The following is a 17,701-nucleotide window of genomic DNA, read 5'->3' as shown; positions in this document are numbered from 1 at the left end:
TAAACCCGCATTGGCAAAAAAAAAAAAAGTGAAGTTTACTTCTAAAGGTCACCAGAGACAGTTTAATAGTTCATTTTGAGTGCAGGAAGAGAACATTTGTCATCGCAGATCAGAACATCCTGTACCTGCACACAAGAGTTGCTGATTATTGTTTCATTTGATAGAAGTGGCTGATTTGATGTTTAGGGATTTGGATAGTACACTCAAAAATAAAAAAATAACCTCAAGCCATCCTAGGTGTATATGACATTCTTCTTTCAGACGAAAACAATCAGAGTTTAAAAAAAATGTTCTGGCTTTTTCAAGTTTTATAATGGCATTGAACAGGTGTTGAGATTTTAAATCCCAATAAAGTGCATCCATCCATCATTAAACAACAGCGTTTTAGTGCCAAGTCAAAAAAACTAAAAATCTAAAATCTAAGATTACGTTGAAATAGGTTGTAATATTACAAGAATAAAATCGAAATACTACGAGAATAAAGTCTATTTATTTAGAGGATAAAGTCGAAATACTATGAGAATAAAGTCAAAATATTTCAAGAATAATATCAAAATATTTTGAGAACAAAGTCTAAATATTTTGAGAATAAAGTCAAAATACTACGTGAACAAATATTGAAATATTACGTGAAAATAATACTACAAGAATAATATTTCTTAAATATATTCTTGAACAATTTTGACTTGAAATATTTCAAAAATAAAGTCAAAATATTTCAAAAACTAAGAGAATAAAGTCGAAATATTTCAAGAATAAAGTCTAAATATTCTGGAAATAAAGTTAAAATATTACAGAAATAAAGTTAAAATATTTTGAAAATAAAGTCGAAATATTACGAGAATAAAGTCGAAATATTTTGAGAATAAAGTCCAAATATTTTGAGAATGAAGTTGAAATGTTTTGAGAATAAAATCGAAATATTATGAGAATAAAGTCGAAATATTTAAAATAAAGTTGAAATACGGCGAGAATAAAGTGAAAAAAGATTTTTTCTTAACGTGGCACAAAACATAAAGAGGACTTGGTTTTCCTTTGCTGTAAACAAAACGTGGTTCTCACAAGACTAGCATATTCTCACCAGAGCTTACGCTACGTCTAGGTCCTACGTCAGGGGTCATCAAACTTGATCCTGGAGGGCCGGTGTCCTGCAGAGTTTAGCTCCAACTTGCCTCAACACACCTGCCTAGAAGTTTCAAGTATACCTATTAAGACCTTGATAAGCTGGTTCAGGTGTGTTTGTTTAAGGTTGGAGCTAAACTCTAGGCGTTTCTCAATGTCAAGGAAGGATCCTCGGAAGCCAGAATTTCGAGGATGCTACGTCATCGACATCCGTCGAAGGACTGTTCCAATGTCGAGGATCCTCGGAATTTCAACCAAGGACTGAGTCCTTCGTTCGAAAAATATCCCATACACAGGAAAGGATGCATAAGTGTAGCCTTCGCGCTCTTCGCGCTCTAAAATCACCCACAATCCTATGCGCGCAGCTTTGCTATCTTGTTCAAAAATACAAATGTAGGACGTTAGCGGAGTCATGAAGGGAATGAAGGGATCATTTTGCTCAATAGGGTAAAAATAGTGTAGTTGGGGAAATTAAAAAATAAATTTGTTTGTGAGATAGGACAAGTCTTTAACAAATAGTTGTTAAATTATAAATATTTTTAAATATCAAATATTATTACAATGGCTTGGTTGAATTCCGGTCTGTTATTTCTTGATAACAGACAACCGCGAAGTATACTGCACACGGTTGCCATGAAAAACAGAGCGTTGCTATGGACGCAGTTCTGTTCACTCAGGCAATATAATCGTTTTTAAATCAATAAACTCCTTTTTAATCATATTGATTTTTTGACTGTCAAGTGTGTTTAAACAGTGCAGGGTCAATTTGACGTAATGGATGTAATTATTTTTAAATAAATGATAAGACCTTTCACTGAGGTAATGACGCAATAACGTGCACTTGCTAGCCTGTTCCATTTATGTGTTCTCCGAATGCTTAAGAGGAGCCTCGCCTAGCCTCTGAAGGAAGTGACTTGGAAGGACCAGTCCTGCCAAGGACGTATCCTTGACATTGAGAAACACCTTCTGTAGGACACCGGCCCTCCAGGGCTGAGTGCGGTGACCCCTGTCCTACGTCATCGGCTGGAACACCAGTCTCTCGTGAACATGAGTACGACAGTTAGCAGAAGCTAGAGATTGTGGTTGTAAAGTTATAAATATGGATGTTTGTCTTACAAAAATGCATCGATTGACTTCAGAAGGCTTTTATTGACCCCCAGGAGCCGTGTGGAGCACTTTTATAATGAATGGATGCACTTTGTTGGGCTTCAAAATATCAACACCCATTCACTATTATAAAGCTTGGAAGAGCCAGGACATTCTTAAATATATATTTACAATTGTATATTTGTCTGAAAGAAGAAAGTCATATACACCTAGGATGGCTTGAGGGTGAATAAATCATGGGGTAATTTTCATTTTTGGGTGAACTATCTCTGTAAGTCTTGTGTCATTTGTTTACTTGTTGTTTACTAAGCAAGAAGAATCAATGTGACTTGTGCACACATGCTATGAGCACATGCATTGAATTACATGTATTATTTACTCCTTCTGAAGGTTTGTCCTAGTACACAGTGAAAACATTTGAATCTTTAACAAGGGTACTGTGGTGGTGACTGTATTCGAGGGAGCCGACGTGTTTTGTGTCTTCACTGGCTCAAGGATACATGGTTGAACATCTTAAGGATGCAACAGGCCGTGAAACAGCATTGGGTGCATCTGAGCTGGCAGGAGGTGACGTGACAGTCTCATGTCGCACTTCTGAGATGGGATAAATTGCGGTAAGACTCGCAGATGAGCCCTGCGTTTGTAGCACGTGTATGCTGAAGCTTCAGGTTTCGTCCTGTTGGTGAACAACACAGAACAAGTTGTTTTGTTTTTCTTTATGGTATCAGGCAAACTCGGATGTCTGACTCACAATCTTTATTTCTCATAACTCATAGCCATGTTTGCTCCAACAATATCTGGTTGCTCTATTTCATAAATATACATATGTACAAATATTAAGTTGTGTTCTTTCATACATACATATAATATATATATATATATATATATAATATATATATATAATATATATATATATATATATATATATACATACATACATACAGTGCCTTGCATACCCCATTCATTTTTTCACATTTTGTTTTGTTGCAGCATTATGTTAAACTGCTTTAAATGAGTTTTTCCCCACATCAATTTACACTCCATACACCATAATAATGACAAAGCAAAAAACAGATTTGCAAATTTTACACATTTATTAAAAATAAAACACTGAAATAAGTATTCATTCCCTTAACTCAGTACATAGCTGAAGCACCTTTACAGCCTCAAGTCTTTTTGAGTATGATGACAAGCTTTGCACATCTGCATTTATCTGCCATTTTTTGCCTCACCTTTTCACCTCTCAAGCTCTGTCAGCTTGGATGGGGGCTGGCAGACATTTTCTAGAGTCCTAGTTGTTCCAATCGTCTTCCATTATGGATAATGGAGGCTACATGCTTCTGTGAACCTTCAATGCAGCAGATTTTTTTCTGAACTCTTTCCTAGATCAAGTCTGTCACTGAGCTCTACAGGCAGTTATCTTGACCTCAGGACTTGGGTTTTGCTCTGATATGCATTTTCAGCTGTTAGACCTTTTCTGAGAGGTGTGTGCCTTTCTAAATCATACTCATTCAAATGAATTTGCCACAGTTTAACTCCACTCGAAGTGTAGTAACATCTAGAAGCAATATGAATGCTCCTGAGCTAAATTTCGAGTGTCCCAAAAAAGGGTATGAATACTTATGCAACGGGATCTTTTCAGTTTTTTATTTTTAATAAATTTGTACAAATGTTAAAAACATATATACATATATATATATATATATATATATATATATATATATATATATATATATATATACACACACACACAGTTGATGTCAAGAGTTTATACCCATCTTTCAGAAACTGCAAAATGTTAATACTTTTACCAAAATAAGAGGGATCTTACAAAATGCATGTTATTTTTTATTTAGTACTGACCACAGTTTTAAGAATCAAGTGCATGTAAACTTTTGAACAGGGTCATTTTTATAAATTCAACTCTTATTTTCTCTTGTGGACTATATGTAAACCTCTTTTATGTGAAATATCTGATTCAGGTCAGTACTAAATAAACAATAACATGCATTTTGTATGATTCCTCTTATTTTGGTAAAATAATTTGCATTTTGCAGATTTTGAAAGAGGGATGTAAAGACGTCAACTATATGTATGTGTATATACAGTTGCAATCAAAATTATTCAACCCCCCCAGAGACTGCAGTACTTTACAAATTATTTTTGCTCTTTCTGAAGATCCAGGACCAAATTGCATCTACAACAGCTTTCTGGCATATTAAAAGTGATAATGTCAATATATAATGAAATGTTTTTGAGTTATAGGATTTTTTAATGACACAGCTGTGTCAGAATTATTCAACCCCTATTCAACATTGCTGTTTTAAGACAGTTATTTTCATGGTCAGGAACAAAATTGTAAAATAAAACATAATTAAGCCTTTACAAACTTATTAAAAATGGAATTAGCTTGGGGTGTTACACATAGTATACTCTTAGCCTGTGCATGTGCTGAAGATGAGTAGCAAATGGTAAAGTCAACAGAGCTCACGCAAAATCAATAGAGAAGAAATAGTTTGCTATATTAGAAAGTCTAAAACTACGTGAAGATTTCTAAGTTCCTAGAGACACAGCTAGCAGCCATATTCCTTAGATTAAAGTGTGTTGAACCAGAAAACCTTTGAGGCTGTTGAACAAAAAAGCACAATATCATGAAAATGTTTGATCAGGTCAACTGAGAAAAACTTGCAATGTACAGCCAATGACTTTCAAGATGACCCGACGAAAGGAGGAAAAATATTTCAATGCTGTGTACAAGAGGAACACTAGACAAGTATGATCTTCATGTTGAGGAATCTTGCTAAATACATTCTTGACCAAGAAGAACAAAAAGGCTGCCTTGAACATGCTAAAATTCATTTGGATAGACCTGTGGAGTTCTGGAAGATTGTTTTATGGAGTGATGTGTCCAAACTGGAACTTTTTGGATGTATGGATCAGAGGTACGTCTGGTCCAAAAAAGACAAAGCTTATAAGCAGAAGAACACCATCTCCATCATCAAACATGGAGGTGGGCCAGTCCTGTTATGGGGTTGTTTTACTATAGCAGGAAGTGGAAAACATGACCATACAAAGGATATCATGGATTTATTAGAGTATCAGACCATTTTGGCAAACATTGTGATGCCTTCTGTGCAATGTCTGAAGCTAATAATCAATGGACTTTCCTGCAGGACAATCATGCCAAAGTATACATTCAAATTTACTTACGCTTGGTTCAGGGATCAGTCATAGAATGTTTTTTAAGTGGCCTGTTCAGTTTCCAGATGTAATTCTCATTGAAAATACATGGTTGAATTTGAAGCAAGCAGTGGCAAAGTGATCTGAAAGCTTTTTCAGGGGAGGAATGGCCCAAAATTGCAGCAGAAAGGTGACAGAAGCATCTAAGCACTTCCAGGCAGTGTTTATTGGTGGTTCTAAAAGAATAAAAGATTCTACACCAAATTTACTTTCAGGGGTTGAATAATTTTGAACATGAATGTTTAGAGCCAATTCAATTTTTTTTTCATTAGTCATCAACTTACGTTCTCAGAATTACTCAAATGTGTATTAATAAACTTTCTTTGATAGTTTACTGATGCTTTTGTTGAATTGTTTTCGCAAAATGTTGTTCTCTGCAGCAAAATGTCTTGCAGGTCAAGGGCGTTGAATAATTTTGATTGCAACTGTATGCCAGAATTTCCAGGACAGAACCATCAAAACATTATTGCTCAGCCGCTGGAAACACTAGGCTAAAATCAAATAGAAAACATCCTTCCAGAATCAGTTTGTGCTTTCCACTGATTATGAGTTAAACTAAAGTTAGCACGGACACATCATCGTTTATTTAATCAGGCTTCTCCTGGATACTGAGCCAGCAGGAAGAAGATAAACTAGAGAATACAAGAGACTTAGTCATTCAGCCAAAGCATGAACAAAACGGCCAAATATACTTGACTACATCAGCCTGAAGAATAAGTAAACATCACAAGATACTGAGGATGAATAAAATATAGTTGTAGCCACTTTGCACATTAAAGTTGGACTATTCCAATGAATATCTCAGGTTATGACCTACGTTTATTCAATCTCTACCATCTTTAAAAATTCCGACCTCATAGGCAAGGGAGCTGCATATGAACTTGTTTCCCCAATATACCCTCATCTGCTTCATTTTTGATTAGATGATTTCATAGCGAAAGATTTTACGAGCCCCTCATGAGATCTTCACTACACGTGTAATGACATCATACTTTATAATGCATACTGAGCTCCCACCACTTACCAAAAGTGCATTAATAATATAGATCACTTTTGCATTTTAAAACATCAGTCATTGAATGCTTTCAAACCAGCACTTTCTCAGGCTAACCAAGGTGGTTTATGAGAATAACAAATTTGAAGGTGAACTGTATAACTTATGCACCATTACATCATCTCTACACTGGACACGACAGTTGTCGCATCACGTCGCACCTATTCTGTTTGTCAGACATCAACATTGCCTCGACTAGTGGTCCAATAGTAATTGCTGGGACATTGACATGTGGTTGCTAGGGTGTTCTGGGTGGTTCCTATGGTGTTTCATGTGGTTGCAGAGCCCCATTGCAGAGCCTTTAAAAAACTCCTCTAATGGCTCTGCTCCATCGTTAGTTGGGCGCAAAGACAGTTGGGTGATTTTCACTTCACAGGAAGTGTAAAGGGATGTATTGATGTTCTCTTATTCCCTATGCTGTTTGCAGTGCCCTTCGAACTGAACATGTTCGCCCCCTTTGGACTGGAATCTCACTTAAGCTGGCGGAATACCCTGTGAAGTCCACTTCGCAGTTCACTTAGTTCCATGTGGTTGCTAGGGTGTTGCTATGCAGTTGCTAGGGTTTTTTAATGGTTCCTAGGGTGCTGTGGGCAGTTGCTTGGAAGATTTAGTAGTTCCTAGAGTGTTCTGGGTGGTTTCTAGAGGGTTGCTATACAGTTGCTAGTGTGTTTTGAGTGATCAGGTTGTTGCTAGGGTGTTTTAGTGGTTCCTGTGGTGTTCCATGTAGTTGCTAGGGTGTTGCAATGCAGTTGCTAGGGTGTTTTAGTGTTTGCTAGGACATTGATATGAGGTTTTTAGGGTGTTTTAGTGGTTATTAGGGTGTTGTGGGCAGTTGATTTGATGATTTAGGGTGTTGCTATGCAGTTACTAGGGTGTTTTAGTGGTTCCTATGGTGTTCCATGTGGTTGTTAGGGTGTTGCTGTTCACTTGCTATGGTGTTCTAGTGCTCGCTAGGACATTGATATGAGGTTACTAGGGTGTTCTAGTGGTCTCTAGGGTGTTGTGGGCAGTTGCTAGAGTGTTTTTAAGGTTCCTATGGTGTTCTGGGTGGTTACTAGGGTGTTGCTATGCAGGTGCTAAGATGTTCTATGCAGGTATTCTGTGTGGCTGCCAAGTCGTTTCTATGCAGTTGCTAGGGTGTTTTAGTGTTTGCTAGGACATTGATATGAGGTTACTAGGGTGTTCTAGTGGTCTCTGGGCTGTTGTTGCCAGTTGCTAGGATGTTTTAGTGGTTCCTATTGTGTTCCATGTAGTTGTTAGGGTGTTGCTATGCAGTTGCTAGGGTGTTCTAGTGTTTGCTAGGACATTGATATGAGGTTACTATGGTGTTTTAGTAGTTCTTAGGGTCTTCCATGCGGTTGCTAGGGTGTTTTAGCGGTTGCTGGGACATTGATATGAGGTTGCTAGGGTGTTGCTATACCGGTTTTATGGGTGGTCAAGTCATTGCTATGCAGTTGCTAGGGTGTTCTAGTGGTCTTTAGGGTGTTGTGGGCAGTTGCTAGGATGTTTTAGTGGTTCCTATGGTGTTCCATGTGGTCTCTAGTGTGTGGGCTGTGGGCAGTTGCTTTTAGCCATTGCTAAGACATTGATATGTGGTTTCTATGGTGTTTTATTGGTTACTAGGGTGTTCTGGGTAGTTTCTAGGGTGTTGCTATGCAGGTGCTAAGTTGTTCTATGCAGGTATTCTAGGTGGTTGCCAAGTCATTTCTATGCAGTTGCTAGGGTGTTGCTATACAGTTGCTAGGGTGTTTTAGTGTTTAGGACAATGATATAAGGTTACAAGGGTGTTTTAGTGGTCTCCAGGATGTTGTGGGCTGTTTTTAGGGTGTTTTAGTGGTTCCTATGGTGTTCCATGTGGTTGTTCTGGGTTTTAGTACTTGCTAGAACAGTAGGTGCATTCCCATTAGTTGCTAGGGTGTTTTGATGCTTGCTATGACATTAATATGAGGCTACTATGGTGTTTTAGTAGTTCCTAGGGTGTTCCTTGTGGTTGTTAGGGTGTTGCTATGTAGTTGCTAGGGTGTTTTAGTGGTTGCTGTGACATTGATATGAGGTTGCTAGGGTGTTGCTATACAGTTGCTAAGGATTTTTGGGTGGTCAAGTCATTGGTATGCAGTTGCTAGGGTGTTTTAGTGGTTCCTATGGTATTCTGGGTGGTTTCTAGGGTGTTGCTATGCAGAAGATAGGCATATCAATCTTGACATATCAATGTTGCTAGGACATTGATATGTGGTTGCTAGGTGGTCTGGTGGTTGCTAGGCTGTTTTAGGGGTTTATGTGGTTGCTAGGGTGTTGATATGCAGTTGCTAGGATGTTTTAGTGGTTCCTATGGTGTTCTAGGCAGTTACTACACTGTTTCAGCCTTTGCTAGGGCATTGCTATGTGGTTTCTAGGGTGTTCTGGTGGTTTCTTTAGTGTTGCTATGCAGTTGCTAAGTTGTTCTGGGCAGGTATTCTGGGTGGTTGTCAAGTTGTTTCTATGCAGTTGCTGGAATATTTTAATCATTGCTAGGACATTGATATGTGGTTACTAGGGTGTTCTGGGTGATTGCTTACTTGTTCAAGACAGCTAAGTCTCAGTTATATGACTATATTCTGGTCTCTCCATCAGTGTCTGTGGGGTTTTATAGAAGATCACAGCAGTCTTCTGCATCAGCTTCTCACACACACAAACTTAGGTGTAAGTTTTGTGTTACTGTGTTCCTGACACTTTCAGATGACACACATTCTAAAACATGTGAGATTAGAAAGAGCGTGTGAGGTTTTATTCTTAGTCTGAGCTCAGTGTTCCTGTCACTGGCTGGCCCAGAGGATTTTAAGGCCTCAGCCACCTCATGCCCGCCTACAACTTCACTTTCATGTGTGACTTCTGCTAGAGAAACAGGAACCATGCCAACCATCATCACCGACAACAATCTTAAACTTCACCTGACCAGATCACTGCCTTCTTATTTCTGGAAGTGATGGATGGAGATAAAATGAAGTGTGTGGCGTCAGTGCATCTTCTCTGGTTTGTGTTTTGGATTTGTGAGGGAAATATTACACCTCTCCTGTGAAACTTGCATCAAACGCATTCCTTCAGTCCGTTATTGACTTTCTGGCTCTGCAAACACATTGGTTCTTCCTCAACCCATCTGTTCCCACACCTTTTCAGTATTCCTTATTTAGTAGACTGGAACTCTTGATTGTTGTAAACATTGAGGAATGGAGGGATTTATCTTTTTATTTAGATGAAACAACAGACAACAATATAGGCAGAAGGTCTTGTTCAGAAGGGTTAGCTAGGACATGTGGTATGTGGTTACTAGGTGTTCTGGGTGGTTGCTAGGGTTGCTAGGCTTACACTGTGTCTACACCGGATGGAAAAAAAAAACACTCTTTAGCATTGTAAAATGTTCCCACAGGTACGTTTACGTCATGAGATCAGGTTGGAAATAGGGGGGGAGGTGGAAGGATGTCAGAAGTTTTGTCGCTGGAACAATGCAATGACTGCTGCGTATATAGGCTTGTAATGATGATTGACAGCACTGAATGATTAGGCTCCTCCCGAACCAGCGTTTGGAACTTCATTTGTGCATATGCATTTCTAAAATGCTGTTATTCCTACATGCCACTTTTATGGCCTCTTTACTCTGAAAAATGTGTCCCTGTGCAACCAGCCTCTTCAAGATGATTCCAGATGATTCAACTCTTCTGCTGTCAGCACATCATCCTCAAACTCCCGCTAACTTCGCTAACACCACGACTCATGACTCAAAATAAGGCGTGACAACCGGAAAGCAGCAAGATGCTAAAAAGAGCAAACAGAGTGGGTGCTAGAAGAAATGCCCCACTTGGAAAAAAAGCAAGAATAAAGGAGAAGAGATAGGAAAGACGCATCGAGACTCCCTTCAAATACGTAATGCTGAGCGAAAAAGGATGGAATGGGAATAGGGAGGAGGGAAGAGGGGGTTGACTGATTCATCCAGTTTCATAGGCAATTTATTTTGGTTCAGTGGAATAACAAACTCTCAAGGGGGAAGCAGAGGAGAGGGAGTGAACATAATACAGGCCAGATATGGCTGATGACGTCAAAGCGGAAGCGAGCTGGATTCTCCATCTCAAACAAAGTAGGACAAAATAAAGAGATGCGTAGTTTGGTCGTGTCAGACAAGACATCCTTGAGGAATCCCTTCCAAGCCAAGCAAGAGCTAGTTAGTAATTGCATAAATATGTGCATACTTTTTGAGAGGCCAAATTTGAAATATTGACACAAGGTCAGAGTTGAAGCACCCACTGGTTATTATATCATCCGACGACAATAAGACATCATTCAACCTGAGTTTCTCTCTATAAACAGAATCTGTTTGCTTCGATTGCGCAATGCGGTTTACCTATGGCGGCTTGTGATGACTGGCAGCAGCGAATATTCACAGGTTTTGATCTTTTTGAAGGGAATGTGGGAGGGTTATGAAATCCAGCCCACCGCCCATTGATAAACACTAGGAGGGATTCTCAGGCAGTTATGCAAGACATTAGTCATCCTGGCATGATTCATTTTGTCTCTCTTTCTCTCTCTCTTCTCACACTCCCCCATTCGAAATCTTCTTCCGTTATTATTTTTTTATTTTTATGAGACAGAGGGAGCGCTGACCTCTTTTTCAAAAGGATGCTATTCTGGGTCAGTGGAGGATAGACCGGTCAAATGCCCGCTCAGCAGGAGTTGGAAGAGGTTTATCTGTTCTCATGCACCATCACTAAACACAACTGTGCTGGTAATGAAGCGTTAAAGGAGAAGTTCACTTCCAGAACAAAAATTTACAGATAAAATCCTAAAATGTTTTCCTCAAAAAACATATTTTTTTTATGACTGAAGAAAGAAAGACATATACATCTTGGATGACAAAAGATATGAACATCTTGGATGACAAGGTGGAAGATGTCTTGTCTTTCTTTCTTCAGTTGTCAAGAAATTATGCTTTTTGAAGAAAACAGAATTTTTCTCCACATAGTGGACTTCTATGGTGCCCCGAGTTTGAGCTTTCAAAATGCAGTTTAAAGGAACACTCCACTTTTTTTGGAAATAGGCTCATTCTCCAACTCCCCCCGAGTTAATAAGTTGAGTTTTACCGTTTTGAAATCCATTCAGCCGTTCTCCTGTTCTGGCGATATCACTTTTAGCATAGCTTAGCATAGATCATTGAATCCTATTAGACCAATAGCATCGCGTTCAAAAATGTCCAACGAGTTTCCATATTTGTTGTATTTAAAACTTGACTCTTCTGTAGTTATATCGTGTACTAAGACCGGTGGAAATGCAAAGCTGCGAGTTTCTAGGCTGATAAGATTAGAAACTACACTTCCATTCCGGCGTAATAGTCAAGGAAGTTTGCTGCCGTAACATGGCTGAAGCAGGAGCAGTAATACCACGCAGTACATGTGCAAATGCTAAACTAGCTGGGAACTCATTTCTGATAATACTCCGCCTGCTTCGGCCATATTACGGCAGCAAACTTCCTTGACTATTACGCCGGAATGGAAGTGTAGTTCCTAATCTTATCAGCCTAGAAACTCGCAGCTTTGCATTTCCACCGGTCTTAGTACACTATATTTTTCTATTTGGAGAAAAATTCTGAAATATTTTCCTCAAACATTCTTTACGACTGAAGAAAGAAAGACATGAACATCTTGGATGGGTGAGTACATTATCTGTAAATTTTTCACCTGGAAGTGAACTTCTCCTTTAAGCAAACTTTTATTGAACACTGGTAAAAGTGGTGAAAGGCATCTTTCCAACAGGTCAAATCTTGACCCATCCTAATTTATTATTTTCTCTGATTTATGGTTGAATCTGTGGCTCATCTGTGGATTAAGAGGTCTTTTGTCACAGCGTAAAGTAGATTTTTAGTGCAATACCATTCACATGTGTGTACCGTTTGGTCTGTTGGAGGTTATGCACATCTTCCAGCATTTTCTTTGTTAGCACTGTCTGTCCTGACAACTACAGCGCTAAAAAAAAATCAAGACTGCACCTTATTCTCTGCGCCCCTGAATCAATGACATCATCGTGCTTACGTCAAGCCCGAGCCACTGCACTGGCATGCGCTCTGCCCCCCATTCCGAAACAACCAGTCCTAATAAGAAAAAAGCTTGCGCATGGAAAGACTTCTCACAGTACTATCCTACAAATGCGTTTAAACATTCTCAGCCAATTTAAACCCACAACTTCAGACTCAATTCTGGCATCAATTTGTGGGATCTTTGGCAGAACGGGTGCACGTCTGTATTTCATTGCAGCCCGCAGAACTTTGCCTTTGTACTGCGGTGCATTTGCAATGACGTCATTAGCTTCCTCCTCTTCCTCACCGCTGATGAAGATAGGGCTTGAAGCTTGGCTTGTCCTCGCTCGCCTTCCTTCATCTTAGTGATGCTCAGTTCTCGCTGCCCCCCAGTGCAGGCCGGGAATGTGAATAGAGAGGAAATTATGAATGAATCAGCAGCCATTCTTAATCTCATCTCTTCTTTCTATCTGTCCCCTTTCCCCCTCCCTCTTTCCTTCCATCATCTCAGTAAGAGAGAGAGAGAGAGCGTGGCTGTTGCTGTGCAGATTATGTGCTGTAATCCTCAGGCAGGGCGAGTGTGAATGACAGAGTTCCCTAGTTCCCTTACACCCCCCCCCCCCCCTTCTTCCTCTACATCGAATGAGAGCCTAGATGTTTCAAGCTTGCAGCACATGTAATGGCGACAGAAGCCACTAATTCCTCCAGCATCCCTCCCTCCCTGAGCCGCAGCCGCAGCGTGGAGGCTGCCGGTCCCTGAGCTTCAGCATCCATTCAGGAAAAAGCCAACCGGAGGGGGGAAGGGGTGGTTCGGATACCGCAGCTTGTGTGTGAGAAAGTCACATTATGAATGGAAAGGTGTATGCGAGGTTGTGTGCCATTCACAAGTGAACTGAAAACTAATTCGAATCAAATATGTGGAACTCTAACTGGAATTTAAATCTGAAATCAGGAATCTGAAAGTTTAGTGAAAGAAAATGTAAAGATCTTCTATATATATATAACCTGTGGTTACATTCAAATTCAATTTCCAAGTCATGACTGAAAGGAAGTTACCTTGCGAGCGAGCCAACGGAAAAAAGAGAGAGTCTGTGTAAAGAGAATGTGTCTAGATTTAGCCCATGTTTTCTTCTTTCGTAAAGCAGAGCTAAAAATAATACCTAATGGATTCAGCAGATATTACCATTGAGTGTGGCAGACGAATCAAAAGAATGAGCGATGAGTGAAAGCATAATGAGTAATGAAAGCAGGCAGACAAAAGAAAACCAGTGGATGAAACACACAATGACAGACAGAGAAGACAGATTTGAGAGAATTTTGAGTTCTGAATCAGCCATCATGACTACTGTTTATAGATAGTAACCATTGACGTCCATTTTACATAATAGTACACAACGGTTCTCCATTTTGATTAGCCACGCACTGTGAAATAGTAATAGGGAGTCTTTCTGCATGTTTATATCATTATACCGGTAAATGGTGACAAGCAACAGTTTATTTATTATTTATGAATTTACACAATGATTATTAACAGAACCTGTGCGTCCAAAATGCTGATTCACTCAATGGAACATGTTAATTGTCACTTTATGAGTGAGTCGCTGAATCAGTCAATCATCTGATTCATTCAAAACACAAATGAAATAAATGTAAATGAATAAAGTTTTTATAAGTGAGTCATTGAATCATTTACTCAACTAATTTGATCAAAAGCAATGATTGCTTCACTGCTTCGCTAATAGTCTTTTATGAGTTGGCACCATGTGGAGGACGGAACACATTCCTACAAATGCATATTCAATAAGGTCAGGCACAAAAATAACTGTCCACGCCTTTTTTAGTGCTAATTCCTTACTGCACATCTTTAGTAAATCCTGACAGTTCTATTTTAACGTCAAAAGATGGTTTACTGTTAGATAAAGTCAGAATTACAGGACTCCCAGTTATGAGAATCAGAATTGCAAAATACAAACTTGCAATTGCAAGATATAAAGTCAGAATTGCAAAATATAGACTTAAAATTGTGAAAAATAAAGTCAAAGTTGCACGATATAAACTTACAATTGTGCTATATAAAGTCAGAATTGGGGGATAAAGTCAGAATTGCTGGATATGAACTTGCAATTGCAAGATATAAAGTCAGAATTGCAAAATATAGACTTAAAATTGTGAAAAATAAAGTCAAAGTTGCACGATATAAACTTACAATTGTGCTATATAAAGTCAGAATTGCTGGATATGAACTCGCAATTGCAAGCTATAAAGTCAGAATTGCAAAATATAAACTTAAAATTGTGAAAAATAAAGTCAGAATTGCACGATATAAACTTACAATTGCGCAATATAAAGTCAGAATTGCAAAATATAGACTTAAAATTGTGAAAAATAAAGTCAAAGTTGCACGATATAAACTTACAATTGCGCTATATAAAGTCAGAATTGCTGGATATGAACTTGCAATTGCAAGATATAAAGTCAGAATTGCAAAATATAAACTTAAAATTGTGAAAAATAAAGTCAAAGTTGCACGATATAAACTTACAATTGTGCTATATAAAGTCAGAATTGCTGGATATGAACTCGCAATTGCAAGTTATAAAGTCAGAATTGCAAAATATAAACTTAAAATTGTGAAAAATAAAGTCAGAATTGCACGATATAAACTTACAATTGCGCAATATAAAGTCAGAATTGCGGGATAAAGTCAGAATTGCTGGATATGAACTTGCAATTGCAAGTTATAAAGTCAGAATTGCAAAATATAAACTTAAAATTGTGAAAAATAAAGTCAGAATTGCACAATATAAACGTACAATTGCGCAATATAAAGACAAAATTTGCGGGATAAAGTCAGAATTGCTGGATATAAATTCGCAATTGCAAGAAATAAAGTCAGAATTGTGCGATATAAACTCACAATTGTGCTATATAAAGTCAGAATTGCGAGATAAAGTCAGAATTGCTGGATATAAATTCGCAATTGCAAGACATAAAGTGAGAATTGACAGATATAAACTTGGAATTGCAAGTTATAAAGTCAGAGTTACAAGATAAAGTCAGAATTTGCAGGATGTAAACGTGAATTGCGAGAAAAAGAAATAAAGTCAGAATTGCGAGCTTATATCTCACAATTCTAACTTAATAACTCACAAGTTTGTGTTCAAGTCAGAATTCTGAAAAAAAAAATCTACAATTGCAAGATTCTGCAATTATAAGAAAAAAGTCAGAATTACAGAAAAGTCGCAATTTTCTTTTTTTAATTGAGTGGCAGAAACGGGCTTCCATACATTCATCTGTGCTGTTAGTGTTATAGTTGTACTGTGGACTGCACTAAACTTCTAAATTTAGAAAAAAAAAAAATACATTTTTGTTATTGTTAGTTACCAGCCTTGGTGTGAACGGACCATTACTGGAAATATTGTTTTGTGGCTGCAGCTGAATGATAAAATATTCACACTAATCAGAATCTTGCTTTTCTAAAATTACTATAAAGGGATAGTTCACCCAAAAATGAAAATCCTGTCACTAAACTAAACAGTTAACTTCCATAGTCTTCAAAATATCTCCTTTTGAATTCAGAAGAAAGGTTTTGGGTTTCATTTTTGAGTGAACTATGCCTTTAATATTAACATTAACCTGTTCACGTAACCCTTGGTTGGAAACAAGTCTGTTCAGTTAGATGCCCATCGGTAAAAACAACAAACAAAACCGTTTCAACAGCAACCAAGCGTTCATTCATGCTAGGATGAGAAAAGTAGTGACATATATTCCCGTATCACTAAGTATGCAGATTTCCAAAAAGGTGAGTCATAAAGTGATTTAATGCAGATGTAATGTAACACAGATGTATCGGAATCTATTGTGTCTTCGAGAAGTCGTACCGAGACTTGAACAAATCGTGCATTCTTGCTGCATGAAGCAATATATATTCGGCCATCCACTGTATGATTCATACACAAATAAATCAGAGCAAAGGCACACTGTATCCCCTCGGTTTTTCAGCAGCAACAAACATTGGTTCGCTGTGTCTCTGTGACATTAAACCAGCAGTGTGTTTCTTCATAAGCCAATATAGAGTAGTAGAAATGTCATTCGGGGCACAGTTGCTGGTGGCAGCGATGACGACATCCCTTGCTAATCCTGCTTCCTCTCAGCATGTCATTAAGAGCCGGTGGCGGCCAGTGACCCCTCTGTGTCACTATTGACTGTCCACTCTGTGTTCACAGGAAGCTAATTGGCCTGATTCGGTTGGACAGACATGCTATCAGTCCTTTTCTGTTGGACATGTAACTGTACTAGAGATTAAGCCCGGATGTCGTGTGCTTTCAGAGGTCTTTGTGGTGACCTGGGGAAAGACAGAATGCTGTAGTTACAGCATACACATCAGCAGAGACTAACTGGACTATGAACTAGGCAAATCCTGAGCTCTATATATAATGTTAATAATGTTTAAGCGTTCATGTGACACCGTCTCTCACAGGAACTGCGTTTTTTTCCCCTTCATCTTTTAGCGTTTAGTCCATTTCATTCATTACAGTCAGCTGTGTGAATTCATTTATGGGTTACCATGGATACCAAGGTTGATGATGTCAGGAGTTTGCAGTGGTGCATTAGATGAGACATGCTGCCATCTGCAGGACAAACTTCGGTATATAGTTAAATAAGGCCAACTAATCTATTGTAGATACAATATTCTGTTGTAATCTTCGAAATGTTTCTAACCAAAAATGGCAAAATGTTATTGTAGTTTTACATTACATTTTTGCTACTGTACTGTACTGTAGGAATTACTAACTTCAAACTGAAACATTCAGTGTTCATTTTTCCTACTGTTATGTAGTTTTTATGCATAGAAAAATGCTTTAATTTAAACCTTTATTTATTCATTTAAAAAAGAAATCATTTTAACTGAAAGACAAAAGGGGGGAAATCTTAGTTTACTTTTTTTTTTACATGAAATTAATTAAATCAACGTAAAATTAATAGGAATAAATTACAAACAGTCAAAGGGGAAAAACTTTTTTTTAACAAAATAAGTAAGTGAATAAATAAATAATTTTAAAAATCCACAGAAACAAACTACAAAAGACATTTTTTTTAAATAAAATAAATCAAACAAACAACTAAATACATTATATATA

The 17,701-nt window shown here is 38.0% G+C and overlaps 1 protein-coding gene across 1 annotated transcript in view; it reads left to right on the top strand.

The window, feature by feature from the left end:
- LOC141301386 (solute carrier family 23 member 2) overlaps positions 1-17,701 on the top strand; it is a 321,093-nt gene that overhangs the window by 277,434 nt on the left and 25,958 nt on the right. The gene's annotated exons all lie outside the window — the stretch shown is intronic.

The sequence above is a fragment of the Garra rufa genome, chromosome 25 (assembly GCF_049309525.1).
Source record: "Garra rufa chromosome 25, GarRuf1.0, whole genome shotgun sequence".
NCBI lineage: Eukaryota > Metazoa > Chordata > Actinopteri > Cypriniformes > Cyprinidae > Garra > Garra rufa.
This window is presented reverse-complemented; position numbering and strand designations above follow the sequence as displayed.